Source organism: Suncus etruscus, chromosome 19 (assembly GCF_024139225.1).
Source record: "Suncus etruscus isolate mSunEtr1 chromosome 19, mSunEtr1.pri.cur, whole genome shotgun sequence".
NCBI lineage: Eukaryota > Metazoa > Chordata > Mammalia > Eulipotyphla > Soricidae > Suncus > Suncus etruscus.
In genome coordinates this window covers 39663878-39685149 of record NC_064866.1, presented here as the reverse complement: position 1 = coordinate 39685149, position 21272 = coordinate 39663878, and the positions used below count along the sequence as shown (strand labels likewise).

Sequence of the window (21272 nt, the reverse complement as noted above, 5' to 3'; positions counted from 1 at the left end):
CTGTGAGAGGCTGGGCACCTACATGGGCCACACTGGAGTTGTCAGTTGGATGCTGACTTGGACCCAAGCATGCCCACACTGATTTCCTGTAACTCCACCCTGGATTTAGGTGTAGCTACCTGAGACCCACCCATTTCTGGGAGGGGTCTTGGGAACCAGATATTATGTGTGACCTTACCTGCAAGACCCCGCCCATTCCTGGTCTTGGAAGAGGTAGATAAGCCTTTGAGCGAGGGGATTAGAGGTCTCTGCCCTGCTGGGCTCTCTGGCTTTTGGGTTTTTGCCTCTTTTGGTCTTTGACCAGGATGGAGGTCAAAGGAAGATGGCTGAAAGGAATTAAGATGCAGGGTAGCTAAGAATAGCAATGCTTGAAAGGTTATAAAATAGGCCACACACATGTGGTGAATAGGGATGAATAAAGCTGATGCTTCCTGATGCCTGTCTCTGGATGAGTCTGATTCCGCCGTTCACCTGGGCCTGGGACCCACCAGCTGGATGGGGGTTGCGGAGCCACGTGGCCTGGGATGGCATCCACTTCCATCCAGCCCCATCTTTAATTATTTGATTCAACAATTTCCCAAATGACAATTATTGCCTCTGGGTCTGTGAATCAAGAAGTATCTTGCCATACTCAAACCAATTCCGCTATCCGGACCTGTGGCTTTGACTTTGGGGCAATATCATCATATTCCCCACCTACAAGCACATGGGCTACCAATGCTTTGTGAGCTTCTTTGACCTGTGATGCCTGAGTCAGATTGACAGCAACAAGTCCTACATGACCATCCCTTAGTGTTGTCTGGGGTCCCCTAGGAGAACTGTCATGAGAGTGGAGAGCTCAATTCCAAGACTGGTGAGATATTGCTGAATGTTAAGGAGCATTCTCTGCTGATTAATGATCCAATTATCTAGGTATATGCCCACGTTTGTCACTGCATCCAGGACAACTCAGCCAAGCTTTTGATTTAGACATTTGATCATCAGAAGACCTTCCAGACAGAACATCCTGTCAAACTCAGCTGCCCTGTCTACCAGCTACTATCATATGATATTGGGTGGTGGTCAGGAAGCCATAGATGTAACCATGACGTCCAGCAAGATTGATACATTCGGAGCCAAATTCTTCCACTTAGCCTTTGAAGAAGTGTTTGGGAGAGTCAAAGGTCGCTTTGAACCAATCAACAGTGTTGCCATCTTGATGGCATGAAATACAGCAGCGAGGGAGAAGGTGGCCATGTCAGCATCCATTTCTTGGACCATAGTACTTTGAATTTGAATTTGAATTTGAACCTTATTAAACTGGAGCTTTATCCAGGCCAGGGTATGCCTCGTGGCCTAGATTCAGAAAATTTTAAACTCTAAAACAAATACAATTAGTATTTGTATTCCACTTTGGTCAAAATAAAAATTATTAATTAATAAGAAAATAAATAGAAAGTATCTGATTCAAGCAATAGTTTTCAATAACAAAGATTAAATAGTCCCAAATATATAAATATCTACAATAAATATATTAAACCATTAATGGCAGTTTATGTTAAAGCAATACAAACATACGCTATTTCTCAAAACTATAGGACATAGTAAATAAAGTACTTGTGATGTTAGTAATGGAAAGAAAGCTGTGTACCTTGTTGAGCCCACAATTTTTTCAATCTTTTTGCTTTCAATATTTAGCACTAGGGAATACTCTATTTTAAGTGGCCATCCTATACAATGTAGGATGTCAAGTAACATTCCTAGGACTTAACCAAGAAATGCCAGTAGAATCTCTTGTCGCTATTTTTAAAACCAAAAATATCTCCAGACTTTGTTAAAAGTCCCTGGAGAGGAGAAAAATTGTCACCAATTGAGAACCACTGATCTAAAACAAGTTATTTAACTTCTCATTAAAGCAAGCTATTGAATTTCATCATTGGCAAGAGGGCAGTAATTATAACATTGTTCTTCTAAAAATATCAGGATTTTACAAACTCATGCATTAAAAATTTGTAGAAACGTCCCTGATTGAGCTTAAGTGTTAAACACAATTAAGCAACTAATAGTATCTCTGTAATGATGATAAAAGTAATAGCAATAAGCATGGTAGTACGAGCACCTTTTAGGAGGTGTCAATGCTACATCTGCAATGATGGTAAAAATAATAATAAGCAATGTAGTTATGAATGTCTTCTAAAAGGTATCACATTTTCAGCTTAAATTTAAATTAACAGGGCCAGAGAGATAGCACAGTGGGAGATCATTTGCCTTGCATGCAACCGACCAGGAAGGACTGTGGTTCAAATCCCGGTATCCCATATGGTCCCTCATGCCTGCCAGGGAATATTTCTGAGTGCAGAGAGCCAGGAGTAACCCCTGAGTGTCACTGGGTATGATCCAAAACTAAAACAAAACAAAACAAAAAACAAAACAAAAACAAAAACTAAAGCAACAAAATGTCTCTTCCACCAGGTAGACAATGTGATTTTTATTTAATAGATTTCAACATATTCTTGCTCTATGACAAAACCTAAGTTAGATTCTAGAGATAAAATTATTTATAATAAGATCTGACAAAAAGAAATAAGAATATAGGATATATTTAAATAGTCTTCAGCTCCTAACACACTAAATGACTAAAACTTCTCTTTCCAAATTCCTGGAGATGTTGCAGAAATATGACCTTACATACATAGCTGAGCTTGTGGTATGTGGGATCCTTCAGTGAGAAAAATTTCCTCCATTCTTAAATTTTAGACTTTAAGTATCCAAATGATGAAGAAATCAAACAGATGTTTTCATAACAGAAGCCCTCAAAGATTGCAGTGTAGGGACCAGAGCGGTAGGTCGGGTCATAAAGTGTCTGCCTTGAGCGTGCTTGTCTAGGACGGACATTGGTTCGATCCCCAGTGTCCCATATGGTCCCCCAAGCAAGGATCGACTTCTGAGTGCATAGCCAGGAGTAGCCGCTGAGCGTCAGAGTGTGGCCCAAAAACCAACAACAAAAAAAGATTGCAGTGTAAATTAAAGTACAAACCTATAAAAATACTCAATACAATAGCCATACATCACGTGATACATGCACACAGAGAAAAACGCACGTTGTTCTGGGATCTAGATGAAATTTTGATGATCTGCTGGAAGTATATGAAAGCACAGAGGAACTATCTTCTTTGGCTGCATACTTCTTGTTTTCTCCTTATTTCTCCTTATTTCTCTCTTATTTTTGGTTATTTCTTTTCTTTTTCTTTTATATAAACTCTTTATTTAAGCACCATGATTACAAACTCGATTGTAGTTGGGTTTCAGTCATTAACAGAACATCCCATTCACCGTGCAACATTCCCACCACTACTACCCCCATCCCTACTTCCTCCTTTTCACCTCCTGCCTGTATTTGAGACAGGCATTTTACTACAGTTACTTTATTTTTGTTTAGTAAGCTCTTTTATTTTTGTTTTGTTTTTTAAAGGATAATAGTTAAAAAAATACAATAATAATGGTATGAGAGTGGCAATTGTTGTTTGCATAGGCCCAGCAAAATATGGAGGAAATAGAAACAAACCAAAAAAAAAAAAAAACAACAACAAAAAAAACCAAGCAAACAAACAAAACAAACAAACAAAAAAAAAACCCTTGCCCTAAATAGAAGTAGATCTTACCCCCTAAGTTTTCTGACATAAGACCGACTCTGGACTCTAGGCATACTGGGTTGTCCAACCCGAGTCTTTTTCTGTGGTCCCTGTGTAATTTTTTCACACATTAGCTGTTGTTGGTGTCAGGCTCCTGTACTTAAGAGCCAAAGAACATTATTATATGACCAAACATACAAAAAATAAATTTGACATATTTTATTTCAGTATTTTTTTCTCTACATTTGAAAGCATCCAAAATGTAAAAAGCATAACTCCTAAATATGAAAATTTCATACAGGTAGAATGTACTGTATTTACTTATGACTGTTTCAAGACTTTTCAGAAGCCTTTTTTTCTTGTGTCTTTTGGTTTGAGGACCACACCCAGTAGTGCTCAGGGCTCATTCCTATCTCTGTGAACAGAGATTACTCCTAATGATTTTCATTTCCCCAAACCCCTCTACTATTTGTTTCTAAATTTTGTAATTCAAAGCCAAGAGTTTCTGGTTATTCAATACTGTCTATTTTCTTGTTTGTAGATTCCACAGATGAATGAGATCATCCAGTATTTGTTCTTCTCACTCTGATTTATTTTGCTTAATATTATATTCTCCAGTTCCTTACAGGTTGCTGTGAAATTAATAATTTCATTACTTCTAACAAATTAATAGTGTTCTATTGTGTATCTATGACACATTTTGTTTTCCACTCATCCTTGTTGGACATTTGGAATTTTCTACATTCTTGACTACTGTACTTAGTGCTACAATGAACACAGGAATGAACCTGTAATTTTAAATTAATTTTCTTATTTTTGAAAGATAAATGCCAAGAAGTAGACTTGCTAGACCATATTGGAGTTCTGTTCTTAATATTTTAGAGAAATCTCTGTACTGCCTTCCATAGAGGTTGAACCAAATATCTTTCCAGCACTCTTTCACCAGATTACTGCCAGCATTAGTTATTTTGATATATGCCATTTTCACTGGTATGAGATAATATCTCATTATTTTTTTAATTTGAATTTCCCTAAATAATAAGTAGTGATTAAATTATTTTTAATATTTCTACTTTCTCCTTTAGAAAATTATTTCTTCATCTTCTTTTACCATTTTTTTTTTTTTTGGTTTTTCGGGCCACACCCGTTTGATGCTCAAGGGTTACTCCTGGCTAAGCGCTCAGAAATTGCCTCTGGCTTGGGGGGACCATATGGGACGCTGGGAGGATCGAACTGTGGTCCTTCCTTGGCTAGGGCTTGCAAGGCAGACACCTTACCTCTAGCGCCACCTCGCCGGCCCCTTCTTTTACCATTTTTAAAACATATTGATTGTGTGTTGTTAAGCTTCATTTTTATATATATCCTAGATATATATTATATTCATGTGAAAATATTTTTCCCATTAAAATGGATACTTTTGCCATATAAAGCTTTAATTTATATTTGCTTGTTATCTTTGCCACTACAGTCAAATTGTCAAAGACATCTCTGACTGACCATAAGCAACCCAAACTGTTAGAATCAGAGACATTATCTATTGCTTAATTCTAAAGCAGATTATTCCAAACTATAACATAAAAACATAAACATAATGAGAGAATGGTAAAAGCACAAGAGAGAGATAAAGATAAAGAGATAGCATTTTATTTATAATTCCAGAGCAGTAAGATATAGATGAAAAACATACAAAAATAATAATAAGAGGAAAAGTAAAAAAAAACTGCTGCTGATTAAACTTATAGGTCATCTTTTTTCTTTTCTACAAAATTCAGTAAACTCCTTAACCCCATGTCTGCCATGAATGACTAAAATGCCATTTAAGATATTTAAGACAACGACTAATAAACAGAACTTCTCTCCTATTTCTGGCATATTATAGAGCAAGTCTCCACATCTGCCAGGTCTTGACATATTAGTAGTAATATTATTCTCTGGAATGAAAATTTTTTTTGTCTTTTTTTTTAAATGTTTAAAAGTGAATTTAAATACGATTATTTACACAGTTGTTTATGATTCAGGTATTTAGTGTTCCAGCACCAAATCCTTCACAAATGCCCCCAGTTATCCATCTAGTTCTGAAAGTGTCCTCTTATTAGGCACAAAATAATTTGCTTTATATTGCTAGTAACAACATATGTCTCATAATAGTGTTACTAAAGACATTCTCTCAGGATTTACTGAGCTATTAGGTGCTAGTTGAGAAAAATCCCATTTTTTGAAGACAAGACTATTTTCTGGCCATAAGAAAGACATTTTGATAAAGACACTCATGCATAAACATGACCTTTTTATGTAGAAATGATGAAGGTGATATATAAATATATCTCCTAAAGAAAATGTGCCAAACTGAAAACCTGTTTGGTTCTCCCCTTCTTATTTTAGAACACAACCTCCTTTTCATTTGGGAGTCTAAGAAAAGACTCTCAGTCTTCAGTAAAGGAAATCCTCGATATTTTGATTTTTTTTTTTTTGGAAAACAAATGCAATAGTAAATGGGTATTTTGCCCCAAGTTTCTTTGAAATAAAAGATAGATGATAGGACAGGAAAGTTCAAGGGGTATGCATAGTCATGAGCTCAGTGTTTATCTCTAACCAGAGCTATTCCACAAAGCACTTGGCTAATCTTTGAAAAAGCTTTATTAGTCTCTCCAGAGCCTCTATTATTTTGACAAAGTTTGCACTTGAGTAACTTGAGTAAAAATTCAAGAAAATGTAAGTAAACGTCTTAAATCAGAGTCTGGCATGTACAGGACTTGGTTAATTTGAGGTATTGCAAGGAGCAATACCTATAATATTCGGTATAATCCTAGTGTTCCCCAACATTGCAGGACCTGAATAGTATCATATTATTAGGGTTTGTTATGAAGCTCATGGCTCACATGATGGAATATAAACTGTTTGGGAGACTATCAAACAAAGTTATGAAGAATAAACATGTTTGAACTCTGCATTTTAACAAATACAAATATTTTTATGATTAATAGTAATACATACTACTTAGGACTACTGTTCAATATTTATGATGCTGTAATCTGTCTGGAGAGTTACAACTAAGGTTGTAGGTCATTTACAATTCAATTTAAAAATTAAAGTACTATATTGGGGCCAGAGTGATGATGCAAGCTGTAGGGCATTTGCCTTGCACGAGCTAACCTAGGATGGACCACGGTTTGATTTCCCGATGTCCCATTTGGTCCCTCAAAGCAGGAGAGATTTCTGGGCACAAAGCCAGGAGTGTGGCCCAAAAACCAAATAAAATAAAATAAAAATTAAAGTATCATAATAATTATTTGTAAATGATTTTTGGAATTAATTGGTCTGTATAAAACTGACTTCACAGTAAGTAAAGTTTTGATAATGTGCATGAATTCCTATGAAAAAACAACAATAATAACACAAAAAAACCTTGCATATATTTTAATGACTTTAAAGCTGAGGCTCTTTTTATGAAGTGAACACTACTTTAAAATTATTGTTCTCGTTACTTACCTACCAAAGGAATTCTAACTAAAACCACTGAAAGTTTCTTCTTTTTTTTTTTCCTCCACCTCCCTTTAGTGTTGGCCAGAATGTGAGAAAACAAACACCCTCCTCTACTGCTGGCAGAACTGTAAATTGGAAGATCTATTCTAGAGTGTAATTTGGCAATATATTTCAAAAGCCTTTAATGCAGAGATCTACTTTTAGAATTTTTATATGAAATAACTTATCCTTAGAAAAATAATTGCCCTAGCTACAAATGTATAAATTCAATAATTTCATGTAATATAATATATTATGGAGACATTTGGAAATTACAAGGATGTAAGGCAATGGGCATTAAGAATGTAGCCAAACAATACTATAATTCCATAATTAGTTTTAAACTTTTCTGGACACAAGTGATAGGATGCCAACTCTAAGTTGCTTAAAATAAAATAAGTAATTTAGCTTTTTAATATAAGCAACCTTATCAAAATTCTAAGTAACTTTAGGCACCCAAGAAATATAAACTCAAATACTTAATGCAATTATTTTTGCACACCCATTGCATGCAAGAAATGGACAGATTTTTTTATTTTTATTTTTTTAGTTTGGGTTTTATCTTGATTTATTTTGCTTTCTTTTGGTTTGTTTGACAGGATAAAAACAAAGGCTTTTTACATGCAAAGCATGTGTTATATTGTGGAGCTACATCTCTGACCCCCTGGATAGATCCTTGAGATATATTAATAAATAAGTAATGAAATGGACAAAAATCTCTGTCCTGAGGGGCCTGCATTTTATATTGATGATTGATGGAATGGACCAGGCCATGAATATATAAGAGTAAATAGCCAGATTTTGCAGAATGGTGCTATGTGTTAATTATTATTGGCAAAATATAAAGGAGATAAAATAAGTAATAAATAATAATAAATAAGTAAATAAAAAGATCAGATATAATTACTATAAACATATTAAATAAATTCCTTAGAGAAAAACAAATGAATTGATTGATAATTGAATCTTAAAGAAGATAGACTTTGACCAAAGAGTTGAAAGCTGTAAAGTAATTAGCCAGGGGAATTAATTAATGGGGAAAAGATCATTCAAGTCTCCCACAGCTGGAATTCAAGGCCATGGAGAAAAGGAATGAGAGAACCTTAAGGAGGTTATTGTAGTCGAAGAAGTGAGCTTTAGAGAAAATGTAAGAAGGATAATGTAGAATCGAATTAGATAAACTATAAGACATGACAAGACTAAGACTGAGGGTGCAAATTTGTCTAACCAGATGTGGGAAGGCAACTGCAAATATGAAATGCAATTCTTATAAGGGTAAGATATACTCTAGTATCTGCGGATTCATTGACAAACATAATGCATTAGTCTTTTTAAATAGATCAATCAGAATGGAGAACTCTAGGAAACTGTCGTTTGATCATTTTATCTCAATAAACTAATCACTTGATTACAAAAGAGAGCTCTTAATAGAAAACCCTAGTTGGCCAAAACACCCAACATATTTTACTTTTTTTCTTTAATTTTAACAAACCTCTTTAAACTGTCTAAGATGTTACAAGTAAATATTGGCTTACTTCACCCTCATAATGATTATTTGAGACAGGTATAATTGTTACCCATTATTCACATACATACAAAGCTGTGAAATAGTGGTATAAATTACATGCCTATCCTAAAACACAGCTAGCAGCTAGTAAGATCAAAGTCAAACAGTCATTCCTCTGCCATGTGCTTGCCCACTACTCCACTGTAAATAATCATGAAAACTTAGAGATGATCTAATAGGTCGAATAATGACTACAAGCGATTTCAGGATAAATAGCATGTAGAAGACTTTATTTACATATAAACATTTAAATGCATAAATGAAAGGATGAAGACCTGCATAGCAACAATGGGAGCTAACATCTATTTAAATTCTTTAAGAAGAAGTTTTACATAAACCTTATTACAACCCTGTTAAATATGTCTTTTATTAATGCCATGGACAAGTAGAGAGACCTAAAGTAATTTCTTAAGATCATAACTTTTGTTGGTTTTGTTTTTTTAGTCGAGGGTCAAGATTCAACTTGGGAAGCCTAGTTACACACAAATTTTAACTTCTTTTTTATGTGTTTGTGTGTGTGCGTGCCCATGCACGCATGCCCATGTATGTGTATGAGCATTCACAGACACATTTTGCAGGAAAATAAGTGTTTGAATTCACGATCAAGCGTATTGAACAGACCTTTTATTTTCTGGAAATATTCTAGTGGTAATACAATTGCTATATTCATAAATATCAATGAGCAATTTTTGTTTTGAAATGAAAAAAGCATTTCTTTTTTTTTTTTTTTTGGAGGGGGAGGCATACCTGGTGACACTTAGGGGTTACTCCTGGCTATGAGCTTAGAAATTGCTCCTGGCTAGGGGGACCATATGGGACGCCAGGGGATTGAACCTTGATTCGTATTAAGTTAGCACATGCAAGGCAAATTTCCCACCGCTTGCGCCACTGCTCAGGCCCCAGTAAAAGCATTTCTTTGCATCAGCGTTTGAGTGAAAGAATTTTCATACTTGGCTATGGTAATGTTGGGACCAAGGTTTGATTTAGGGAAATGGCACTGTAAAAGGACTGAAGCTATCAAGGGATTTGCAAATACAACTTTAAATTAGGATGTGTAAACAAAAAGGTCTTTTCTGTATTTGAGAAACAGGATTTTAGATGACAGGGCAAAAATAAAGTACGGCTGGAGCAGTGGTGCAAGGGGTAGGCCTTGCCCGCACTAGCCTAGGACTGGCATCCCATATGGTCCCCCAAGTCAGGAACATTTTCTGAGCACATAGCCAGGATTGTAACCCCTGAGAGTCACTGGGTGTGGCCCCCAAACAAAAAAGATTAAATAAATAAAAAATAAACCCTTGAGGTCTACTAATAAATATATTTTTTTCTAAAAATGAGAGTCAGAAACTTCAAAGATTTTAAGTGCCAATCTTATAAAAGAGAACAATAAGAACAAAACACTTTTTAAAATGTGTGTGCTGATCACAATGTTCTGTGTATTATTTCTGGAGCAGGCTGTCCATTTCTGCCACAGCACTCCATGTATCTGGCTGGCTGGAGAGTAGGTTCTAACTGCTTTCCTAGAGAAGGTCAAATCATAGGGATAGCAAATCACCATAGAGACCCCTGCAGAGAAAAAAAGAGTCGAGACTGTACCTAGCCAAGAGTCAAGACTGAATACAATCAGGCAGCCCCTTAAATCCAGTTTGCTTCTTTTATCCCCTCCCCAGAGTCATCTTACAGGTTAAATAAGATGCAGTAAATCTTTTTTTAGGTTTTCTGACCCAGCAATGTCTTTTTATATTCCTTTATTTTGCTTTAAAGATGATTTAGCAGAGCCTTATGGTATTATTTAAGTATTTTGGTTGATCACAAATATTTAATTCTATTTATCATGCAGCTGTTGCACTTTTCCCACCCCCTTTTTTCTTTTCCTTTCGGACAAGAAATTGGTTCTACATACCAAGAGTTCATTTTTGCTTTATTTAGTTTGTTTTGTTTTATTTCATTTAGTCTGCTTTTCTCCACAGTACCACGCATAAGTTAAATTATATAGTGTTCACCTTTCTCTAATTGGCTTATTTCACTAACTGTGACATCCTTAAGACATATCCACAATGGCAAAATTACATTTAGTTTGTACCTGAATAGTATTCTATTGTGACTATTCATCACATCTTCTATATTCAGTCAATAGTTCATGTGAAGTTAGATATTGCATGGTTCTTTGTGAATAAAAAATAGGAATCAATAGAAATAAAAGTACATGTTTATATTTGGATTAGTACTTTTATGTTTTTCTGGTAACAATCAATTGTCAAACAAATCAGTTATGTGGATTATTTCTAAATTTTTTTCAAAAATCTGTACTGTTTTCCATAATAGCTGCATCAATTTATATCCCCAGCAATAATATATAAGTATTCTCTTCTTACCTATAATTTATTTTTTATATCTCTGATAAATATGGTTGGTGCATCTCTTATTAGCGTTTCCTCTGCCTCCAAACAAGTTATCTGGCATTTGACTTCCGTCACCTTGGAATATACGTTTTATCATCTCTACCGAACAACAATACTGTCACTTATTAATAATTGGAAGGAACAGAACATTAACAAGCGTAAACAAGCAATGCCCTTTCTGTGCCTCATATCCTCACCTATGAAGTGGATTGTGGGTTGCTCAAGATGACTGCCAAAATTCCTGCCAGCATCAACGCTGCATGTTTCCGGATCTTTTAGCAGACTTCCATGTAATTAAGACTGATTTTTCCACCATGTGATGTCTAAGGTTGGTTTACACTTTGAAATTCCTCACCAGATTCCCTTGCTAAGAGCACATAATAACAACAATAATCACACGTAATATCAAGTTAGTACTCTGAGCCATAAACTGCACAGAGCATATTCATATATGAACTCTAGCCCTTACAGAAAGGCTGAAATTTACATACTATTAATCATTTGATCAATGGTAAAATTAGATATCAGGGAGACTCAGTGACACCTTTAGATCAAACAAGCTACTTAATCTTCCCATCATATGGCTCACACTGTCAATTCTAACAGGTGGCCTCATTCTAAAAGACAGACTGAAACATCCTAGAAGTCAGTGCTTCTGCCTCTGGGGTCCTTGCTTGTAACAGAGTGAAATAATTATGATATAAGTTAATTAAAATCTTCATTATATTCCTTCAGGAATTATAGGAAGAAATGAACACAGGGCATGTTCTACTTTGTTGCTTCTTGGAACTCATCCTTAGATAATAACTTTCAAGTTTTAAACCAAGGGCCACACCAAAAATAGATACTTAAGATTTCAGCCTGTGCATCTTTCTTCCCCTTCTGAAGACATTTGATATGGAAGGCTCTCCTTTATACATTTAATATATTTGCCATAGGCAGGTTAATTCCAGTATCCTGGTCAAAGCATCCATCAAAGAGGAAGTTAGGCCAGACTGACCCCTATTCCTTGAAGCATCAACTTGAGTTATACTATCAAGTTTGGCTTTTCATTTTCAGAAAATAAATCATGTTTACATTGCCATTTCACAAATCTATTGAGAAGACAAAGTCAAATGGAGTTCATTTGACTCCATTGGAGCCCAAACATGCTCCAAATGCCTACTTTAGAATACAGTTTCCACTGAGAGTTATTTTAATGTAACAACTGTTCTTTTAATTTGTGTGTGTGTATATTATATATATATATATAATAAATATATATATATATTTTTTTGAACATGGTGGTTTACAGTAGAGTTGCTCAAAATACAGTTTTTTTTCCAAACCTTAAATTTGCAGACTCTAGCTCGGCTGGGGTGGTGGGCAGGGACCCATCAGTTAACCCATAAATTTGGTAGATGCAAAACATCCCTCGCCCACCTTTCTGCCTCCAGATCCCCATAGCTGCCATCACAAAAGCCCTAAGCCTGCTCCAGATAGAAAGGCCAATATTCCTTCTACCACCTCTTACACAATTAAACAGACCACTTTTTAAAAACACCCTGAAACTCCGGTACTCCAAGCCACCCGATGCAAAGAACAATGAGGAAACTGAGGAAGACATCAGATGCTGAAGATATGGATATAAATCCTAGCAAATTCCAAGTCTTCTAAAACACACAAACCCTCTAGATGAGGATATAAAATAAAAATTTAGTATCTTAGCAATGAAACTCAAGGAATCATTAACCAAAGAAGTTAAGAAATACAGAGACGAACAATTCAACCAACCCAAAGAAGAACTCTTAGCAGTGGCGCTAAAGGTAAGGTGCCTGCCTTGCCAGCGCTAGCCTTGGACGGACAGCGGTTCGATCCCCCGGTGTCCCATATGGTCCCCCAAGCCAGGAGCAACTTCTGAGCGCATAGCCAGGAGTAACCCCTGAGCGTTACCGGGTGTGGCCCAAAAACCAAAAAAAAAAAAAAAAAAAAAAAAGAAGATGAGAGAATCCACACAAATGGAACTGAGAACTAAAAAACATGCTAGCAAGCCATAATAGCAGAATTACACACATAGAGAATCGCATGGATTAATTTGAAGACAAAATAGGAGCCTACAACAACAAATAAGTCAATAAATAAATGAGAGACAAAACATTGAAAGAAAATGTAAGGTACCTAATGAACAAAGACAAAAGAAATAATCTGCGACTAATAGAAATACCAAAAAGGGAGGGAAAAGGGAAGAACAAATAGTGAGGGAAATCATAACAGACAAGTTTCCCACCCTTTGGAAAGAGATGGCTGTATAAATCTAAGAAGTGAAAAGAATACCAAACAAAATAGACCCTAACATAGCAATACCAAGACAGGTAGTAATCCAAATGGCAATGAACAAAGAGAGATGAATTTTTCAATGTAATAAGTTAGAAATATACTCAAGTACAAAGGAAGGAACATAAGAATCAAACCAGATCTTCCATTTGAACAATTCAAGCAAGAAGACAATGGAATGACATATTTTAATGAAAGACACTTCCAACCTAAAGTTCACTAAACTCATTCACATGAATTTACATTCTCAGACAAAAAAAAAAAAACACCTCAATATTTGCTCTAACCAACTGACTCTATATGAACTACTCAAAGATCGATTATACAAAGTTATGTCGCTGTTAGGATAATCACACATCTCATTTCGTGTATTCTTCCCTTGGATGTCATTAAGAAAATTATGAAGGTTATGCATGGTTGCATATGCAGCCAAGTGATCCAGGACTTTGAGGATCTTTGTAGAGTTGGGCAGCAGTGGTTTGTGTGCAGGGCTGCCAGAACTTCTGGAACTACAGAGGCATGGGGGAGGCAGCTCTCTCTGGAGCCAGAGAGTCCCTCAGCTCAAAAACCTGCAAACCTGGAGTTTTGGGTGGTTAAGTGTCTCTGCAGAGACTAGTGGAAAAGCAGTGAATCCAGGCCATTGGTGTGGCAATAGTTTGTGGGTGCACCTGCCAATGTTTCCACAGGGGAAGGTACTTGCCCAAGCCCCATCCTGAGGGACCTCAATGCTATCAGCTGGTCTATCTGTATATTCATGAGTTTTGAAGGATGAGTTTGACACTCTTTTAAGAGCTGGATGAGTCTATAGTGCTGGCGATGGGCAGACATTGCAGCCAAATTTCCACAGCTGTTCTTTTAAAGGATTGCAAATTCACAATCCTGTTACAAATATAATAAGGTTTTCACACACACACACACACACACACACACACATAAACATACACTCCACAACAATCTGAGAAACAGGTAGCCTTTCTTCTTGATTTTACTGATGTATGCTTAAAACTTTTTGTATTATTTATAAAATTGTTAATGATTAACCACTGTTAATTTCCCACCTATGAGAGCAAACATTCTATATTCCTTTCCTTCAGACTGGCTTCAATCGGCATGAAACTCTCATTCTCTCAATATAATTGCAAACCGTATAATTACATCCTTACATTCAGTTGCATAGAAATCTATTTGTATATATGGCACAAGTTTTGTGTGACTTTTTGAGAGGTGTTTTATTTGCTTTTATGCCACACTCGGCAGTGTTCAGGGGACCATATGGGATGTAGTGTGGGTCAAACCCAGATTAGCCATGTGCAGGACAAGCATCTTAGTCATTCTACTATCTCTCAGCTCTACAATTGTTTCCATGTCTTAACTATTTTTCTAAGCATTGAAATAAAAATAGATGTGCATATTTTCAAATGAATGGTTTTGTATTTTAGCAGTTGAAGTCAAGAAGTGGGATCACTGGCTTATATTTATGTGCCTTTTTATTTGTTTATTTATTTTGATTACGGGGATACCCCCAGAGGTGCTTAAAATTACTCCTGGCTTTGCATTCAGGAATCACTCCTATTAGCACTCCTGTAGGAACCAACCTTAGTTGACTGTTGTGGAAGCAACAGGGTGAAACCACCCTGCCCACTGGACCATCTCTGGTCCTTGTTCTTATTTTTTGATAAGCTTCCATATTGCTTTTAATAGAGGTTGAACCAGCCAGTTTCATGTGTGCAGTTTTATTCTCACCACAAATCCCCCAACATTGCTTATTTACAGACTTCTTTTTTTTTTCTTTCTATACTTTTTTATACTTATTTTTATACTTTTTATACCTTTTACATTTTTTATATTTTATTTAAACACCTTGATTCCATACATGATTGTGTTTGGGTTTCAGTCATGTAAAGAACACCCCCCATCACCAGTGCAACATTCCCATCACCAATGTCCCAAATATCCCTCCTCCCCACCCGACCCCCTCCTGTACTCTAGACAGGCTTTCCATTTCCCTCATACATTCTCATTATTAGGACAGTTCAAAATGTAGTTATTTATCTAACTAAACTCATCACTCTTTGATATCTGCTATTATTACTGATATGAGATTATTGTTAATATGGTGCTGATTTTATTTCCCTTATAAGCACTATTTATGTCACTAAATTGTCAATAGATAATGCCTATCGGCTACTTCTATGTCTTCTTTAGGAAGTGGTTTTTATTTACTCTCTACATTTTTGGAAGATTGTGGGACTATATTTTTTTATTCTGCCTTGTGAGTCCTGTAAACATTTTGGATCATAGTCCTTTATGACATTTTCTTCCATAATGTAGGTGTCTTTCTATTTAGCTCATTTCTTTTCCCACACAAAAATTTTTTATTTGTGTAGTCTCATCTTTTTGTTTGTTCTTGTAGTCTTTGCATTTATGTCAGTTTATTATATACGCAATTTCATTAATTTTCATTTACCAGTACGTTACTCAAGTAACAGTTTGCTTTATTAAAATTTTACCTTCTGCAATGTACCATTCACAATAAACTACATAAATCTATGTTCATTTGCGGGGGGGAGTCATCCATATTGTATAAGTAACAAAAGAAAAACTTATTTCACAAGATCCTCCAGGGTCTTACCTTTCAACCTGATGTCTCGCCACTTCAAACCTCAGATTCCATGATTTAACCTTTAATCCTAAAGTGGTCTTTTGTCTGCTCCCTGATCATGGGTTTTAGGCTACCACATTAGAATGTTATTTTTTCCTCCAGAGGTCACTGTGATTTCTGTGGGCATAAAATTTATCAACCAATCTTCAAACACACAAAATAGCTTAGAGTGCTCTTCCTCCTCAACATATCTTTTATGAAAAATCTAATCTTATCTTCAAGAGCATGCTCATTTATCATTCCTCAGGAATGTATTTCTGGTTCTCCCTGTGACAGAATCAAACAAACATTGAGAGTTTCATTAATAATTAGAGCTCACTTTTAAGACAGCACTTGTCACATTACATTGTCGATGTTTCATACATATATTTACCACCGTGGTATATATACTATTAGTATTAGAAGGAAATTCACTTTATTAGTTCACTTTATTAAGTTTGCTTTAGTGTCTGCTAACTCAGAGTAGACATTAAAACATAATAATTAAAGTCGAGCTACCGGAGATAAGCCCAAAATGTTGGTGTCCATGGTGCCTTGAGGGCAAGACTCTGACAAATTTTTCAATCTTTTTTATTAGAGAAACCCAGAGGCCTATGTCAAACCCCTAGGCCAGGAAAGAGAGAATGAGGGAGAGAGAGATGAGTTTGGAGCCAAGATAAGGTCACATGGAAGGCCAGGTAAAAGGAACAGGTATACAATGTAAAGTAAAAGAATACAGCTAAAAGACCTTTGGCTAAAGGTCTGTCCAAAACAGAGAGAAAAGCTCCAGCCAGGGATAGAAATAGTTTAATCCAATTGATCCTTCAACTATCTCTTCTGACTGCCAACAACTCTCCACCCCAAGTCTTCGGCAGTGGATGTGTGGGGGGGGGGGGGCGGTATAGACTCAGCCAGCCAATAACAGTTAAGGTTTTACTTAACTGGGCAGACCCCTTTTATGGCTGGCTCCTACAGGAATGTAGGACTAACTATCTTTTCATATTTAAAAGTCTTTAGGGTATAGTTCCAGGTAGGTCAGAGCCAAAGCTGTAGTTTGATGGTGTCTTTAGATGTGCATAGAGTGCTTAGGGGATGACTAGTTTTTCATAGTTAAGAGTTTCACTGATAATGTCAACAGATCTGCACAGGAGAATCAGGATCTATCACATTTCCCTTTGCAGGTCATGTTCTAAATTTCCATTTTTCATTCCAGGGGATGAGGGGTTTCACTCTGTTGTCAAGGAAAGAGAACGGGAAAATTAAAACTTTAATAAATGTAGGATATCAACAAAAGCTTACTTATCTATAATTAAATTTCTATTTCTAAGTTGCATATGGCCATGAAAACTATCTGAAAAAGAGAAATTAAAACTATTTAGAACAAATATTTACATCAATGGAAAATTATTAAAATCTAATAAAATTAAATTCTAAAATTATAGCTACATTGCAATGCAAACTCTACAGTCAGAGAATAGGAAATTGTGATCTTTTAATTTCGCTAATTTCTCCTGACATATGAGAGTTGTAATGTCATCATTTTTATTCTTTATCATTAATAAAATAACGACTAACTGAAATCTTATTTATTCAAAAAAGTAAAATAAAATTAAAAAGTGACTATTTAAGTTTCTAAATAAGCTTTTATAATTAAATAATTTTTTATTTTGACCAAAGTGGATTACAAATCTTTCACAGTAATATTTTAGGCACATAGTGACATTGAATCAGTGTTGTCCTCACTCCACCAGTTCCCAGCCTGAATCCCATATACTCCTCCTTTGACTCCCAGGCTGCGAGTATAAGTGGTCCCCTCTGTGTCTAACTTGTTGTAGATTGGCTTTCAATTCTGCTGTCATTGGCTTTGGCTTTGGTGTTTAAGTATGATCAATTTTTATTTCTACTCAATGTTCATACACCTGTTTGGTCTTGGTATCCCCCATAATTTCCCCCTCAATTTGTATGGCAGAACAAGATGGTTCAAGTTATGTGGTTCTGTTTGGTGGGAAAAAAGAAAGAGAAACAAAGGCGGGGTATAAAATTCAAACAAGAAAAAAAACGGGAGAAGTCCTCCTAGAGGTCATAAAAATAAATTTAAGAGAAGAAAGGGGAAAAGAAAGAAAAACAGAAAAACCATACCAAAAAATCAAACAAAAGAACCCAAAAAGCACCACAGCAATAAAGACAACCAAACAATAACCATAGTCCTGAAATAAAAAACAAAACAAAGCACACAGAAAGAAAAACAATAACAACAAAAACAATAACAAAAAATTTAATTTGTGCTTTTTTTTTCTTTGCATAGGCACAGAAAATATTGGGGAGATTAGAAAGGGAATTCCCTTCGCCTAAGAGATAAAGAGTTTCTCTGACCTTGAAGCATACTGTCATGGGAATAACTATAGGCTCCGGACATGCTCTTTTCTCTTCCCTAGGTCCTTTTGTGCTGTCTGGAAGCTTTCCGCTAAGTTGTGGATGATAAAATCAGGCCTCTGCAGCTAGATATCTCAGTATTTGCACAGGTCATAGAATGGAGACTAGAGTGAAGCCTTTCTTTACGTTTCTAGAAGTTCTGTTCCAACACTGTAATTTTAATCAATCTTGGGTTTTGTACCTATCCTAATACGAAGCCCAGGGTAGTCTTTTATTATGTTTCCAGAAGTTCTGCTCAGTTGCAGTTGTCTCAACCAGACCTCTGGGATTAGAGATCTTGGTTGTTATATAGGTCGTAGGCCAAAGCCTAGACTAGGGTGCCGGGATAAGTTCTGCCCAGTCCTGGCTGTCACAGTCAGTCTTTTGTAGTTAGCTATGTTGGCTTTTGCATAGATCAAAGAATGACGTGTCTTCTGATTTCATCTTATTGTTAGGTAGTGAGGTAAGACAACCTGCTCTTAGACCTAGTTGTAGACATTTCCTCATCGTCAGGATGTCATATCAAAACCGGCGCATATTGGTGTCAGAGCAGTTTGGTTCCTGGAGCTGTTGTAGAGTATCGTGTCAGTGATGGAGTTGGGCCTTGCTAAATTAAGGTTTCAGGGTTAGATAATGGCTGGAGCAATTTAGGAAAACCATAAGTTTAGCCTCTAGAGTACAAAACAATGTGGTAATGAGGCCTAACTATGTAGGTGACTACCCTGCTGTTGCATCTTACATATTGAAGTTTCTTTCCTAAAGAGAAACCATCAGGTTGAGCTTTATTTGACATAGATTGAATTGAGGAGGAGGAGGAGGAATAGAAAGAAAAAGACAGGGGAGAAGGAAAGAAGTAGGGGGAAGATAGAGAGAGAAAGGCAATGTTAATTTGCCCAAACGTGTTCGATGAGTAGGTCGTGTAATAGAAGTCTGTGGTTCACCGTTGATTGTTTCAGTAGTCTGAATGATCAAATGCTTCAGGTTCTAATAGAGGACATAAACCAGAAAAAAAAGAGTATATTGGAGTATCTTATAAAGACATTTTCATAATGCAAACTGAATATAGTATCTAGTATGTTGTCCCACAAGGTAGTGAGCTTTTACAGATATGGTAACAATACTTGGAAACAGGTCAACTACTTACGTGGAGTCACTCACAATATTATAGGGACCTGACACATGTGATAATTAGTAAATTAAAAGATCGAATTCTACTTGTTGTGTAGAGTTGTAATTAGCGCAAACTTTTGTGGTCAGGATTAGGCCAAAGATTCCACCTTTCCACGAGGGTGATTCATCAAAATAAACACCGGCAGATCTGGCATAGATCTGCACAACTGATTGAAGAAATTATAAAATGTGTTTTCATAAAAGAGCCCCAATGTTTTCCTGGTGGATAGTGGGAAGCAAGTTCCCCTGAGAAGTCAGCCAAAGCTCTTTGCAGAACTTCACTGAGTGGTAATATTGATTCAATTTCAATTTTGGGTATTGGCAGGGCTATGATATAAGGGTCATAGTACAATAAAGTGTGATTTCACAGCCTCCTTTTAATAATTAAATTAGCTATTATTTCTAAGTATTAATGATTGTTCATTGTTGTTTGTTATGAATAAATATTCATTCCAGAGGGGTCCTGATAATCAAACAATGCTGATGATTTTGGTGTTGTAAATAGTAATAGCCATGCCCTCTCTCCAGGGTAAAGCAAGTGAGATAGGACTACTGCAGGAGATCCATCAAAAAGTCTAGTTTCTGGGTCAGAGAGATAGCACAGCGGTGTTTGCCTTGCAAGCGTCCGATCCAGGACCTAAGGTGGTTGGTTCGAATCCTGGCATCCCACATGGTCCCCTGTGCCTGCCAGGAGCTATTTCTGAGTAGATAGCCAGGAGTAACCCCTAAGCATAGCCGGGTGTGGCCCAAAAACCAAAACAAACAAACAAACAAAAAACCAAAAGTCTAGTTTCAAAAAAAAATTCTAATTTTTTTGAGCCTTTGTAGTCAGTTGTTTTGTGCTATTCAAGGCAGTGTCACCTTCTAAGGTAAGGAACAGGTTAATTAGTTCTGATTTTGAGATGCCAAGAGAGGAATAAGCCCAATTAATATCATCAAGTACTTTTTGAAAGTCATTGAATATTTTAAGACCTTTCTGGTATATTGAAATTTTCTGAGGACACACCATCGTGCGTTTGAAAATATAACCCAATATTCATATATTCATATGATGGCAACATCTGGATTTTTTTCTTTTGCTACCTGTAATCTGGTAAGCTGGCAAATTTGTCATAACATCCTCATACTAGTTTTGAATTTCCCTCTCATTTGAACAAGCTAGTAAAGTATCACCCAGATAAGCATTAGAAATCTTGCAAAGGAAGGGCAGAGAACTGAATCCACAAAATATTGAAACATAGTTTAATTCCTACTGGAATCGGAGGCCTACCTCTGCTGCCTGGGGGTTTCTGAGTGAGAGGGACAGATAGATGAAAATTCAACAAAAGATGGCCACGGGAGGCCCTGGTATAAAAAATAAAAATAGATACAAAGCAGGAAGAATGTCATTGATGTTTTATCTCCAGCAGGTGCTTCTCTAGTCACTAACCTCAGCCTCCCTGCAATAGTCCAAGTATTTCCTTTTATACCCTGCAATACAGGGGACTATCCAGGAGCATATGGAGGTTCAACTGTCATTTAATGGGGTTATCTAAGGGGTGTGTACAAACCCAACTGCCATACATCAACAAAGAGGGTCGCAAGTTATAATCAGAAAATGTTTAAAATATATTTATTTTTATATTTATATATTCATA

The 21272-nt window shown here is 36.2% G+C and overlaps 1 pseudogene; it reads left to right on the top strand.

The window, feature by feature from the left end:
- The first annotated feature begins 581 nt into the window (after positions 1-581).
- Positions 582-1298, top strand: LOC125997188 (eukaryotic translation initiation factor 3 subunit I-like; annotated as a pseudogene).
- The last annotated feature ends 19974 nt before the right edge of the window (positions 1299-21272 follow it).